This window comes from Porites lutea, chromosome 5 (genome assembly GCF_958299795.1).
Source record: "Porites lutea chromosome 5, jaPorLute2.1, whole genome shotgun sequence".
Lineage (NCBI taxonomy): Eukaryota > Metazoa > Cnidaria > Anthozoa > Scleractinia > Poritidae > Porites > Porites lutea.
The window spans coordinates 35,028,561-35,030,512 of NC_133205.1; the positions used below are offsets into that span (position 1 = coordinate 35,028,561).

General features: G+C 42.8%; 1 pseudogene; it reads right to left on the reverse strand.

The window, feature by feature from the left end:
* Positions 1–1,512: 1,512 nt before the first annotated feature.
* The window catches only part of LOC140938289 (uncharacterized), a 1,754-nt pseudogene continuing 1,314 nt past the window's right edge, over positions 1,513–1,952 (reverse strand).

Consider the following 1,952-nt stretch of genomic DNA (forward strand, 5'->3'; position numbering starts at 1 on the left):
GTCCGTTTTAGGGGCACAAATATGGCCTCCGGAAACCAACAGAAACATCTGTTTTTGAGTTTTCCTATTAATGCGTGAACTCTTCGCTTGAGGAACTCATAAAGATTAAAGTAATATTTATTCTGAGACAAGGAATCTTTAGGTAGCAAAATCTCCCAAAATCGGTAATGTTTTTAATCCGCGTAAGAGCTTTCCTGGCCGTCAGCTAAATGCCGCGTCACGCAAAAGCCTGGAAATCCAAGCGTCCAGTGTCACAAAAACCAGGAACCCTTTTGAACCGAAAATTGGTTTGTGTAAAGTTTTAAAGGTGCTGTAATACTACGTGAAAATAGAAACTCAGAAGAAGCGATAGTTTCTTAGTTTGAATTTGGATGATGTCATGCCCAAGAATAGAGCTTTGTATGGACGTGCCATGCTGGTGTACCAACATGGAGCACCAATACGGTGACTACAAATCAACAAAGACAGCAGGTTTTCACTTTTGTACCGCTTAAAATGTATAAACTGCTGAAACCCATAACTGGGAGATACCTTTTCTATAACCAGACATCTCTGCCGAGGCGACCACTGTGGTGTCACGCACTGTGAAAATTTGGAAATTCAAAATGCTGTGTTTTCAAAAGACGCCACGGGGCTGAAAACCTCTACAAAGACTTATTATTCGGTCAACTTCAACCTGTTATACCCCTCAGAGGACCTCGCTATTTTGATTTTAGAATTTGATGATGTCATGGTGAAAACACCCCTATAGATAGATGACGAAATGAGTCGGCTACTGGAAGCGAACAATCACAGCCCAGGGCTTTTCTCATAGAAAATGGGAGGCGCGCCCCTCCTACACGCCCAACGCCTGTGGGGCGTGTGAGGATCGCGCGCTTCGGGCGCGTAAGACTCTTACGCTACATATACTCTTTACCGATTTCTTTACATGTTTTGAGAAAAAGCGTGACTGTCCTGCAGTGTAGACACACTGCAGGGTTTACCGTACGGTACTTAACTCAAAGGTGCTAGATGCTTTCAGCGCTTTACCTTGCCCTTTGCAGAACTCGGTGAGGTGTTTGCAAACCAAACGCTCGCTGGATATCAAGCCATCCACTGACCATCCAAGCGTTCTTTCAGATCAGAAAGCTTTGAGTGAGATCGGGCGAAGCATCCCTAGAGTAATTAACACGTCTTCCAGTCCAGTCAGTTCGGTTAATTTCAACAGAATGATTCTAAAAAAACTAGGAATGCCTCGATGGATCAAAGTCAAACAAAATTAAACAACAACAACAACAACAGCAAAAAACCTGTCACGCAGTAGTACAATCGCGTGCTGTATATTCATATGAACTTGTGTGACCTTTGGTGCCGTGAAGGAGTTGAGACAAGTGCCTCTTTAAATATTGACGTCGATCCCCAATATATCGGCTCCCGAATTATTTAAAATAAACCGACGTAGCTCATTCCGGTTTGTACTCTTATCACGAGTTCGTAATAACATTAAGGTAAATTCAATCTTAAGTTGGATTTTTAACCAAACAAAGTATTTTTTGCGAATAAAGTAATTCTTGCGTTCCGACACCCAGTCAGGACTTATTATAAAAAAGCTCCTACTTGGTTCGGTGGCTGGCTGAAAGAAGCACTGTTTGTCAATGTAGCGGAATTCTTTTGGGAAACGAGAAAGCTCGCTTTGAGGCCTTCGTGCCGCTAAGCTCCGAGGTCGTCGTAGCAAATCTTCGGTGCTTGTAGAGACCTTTAGCATCAGGTAAACAGCAAACCGCAAACCACAAACCGCAGTTACGCGTTTGCAGTTTCGCGTTGCCGAGATTTCACACTTTAGCAAGGCGTTCAGTTCAGTTCAGTTCAGTTCATTTTTATTTAGGCAAAATATAATACAATACAAGAATACATATAGGAATTGTAAGGTTGCAAGGGAGCCTAGAAGAAACCAGAAGGCTTATGAAGCCTGG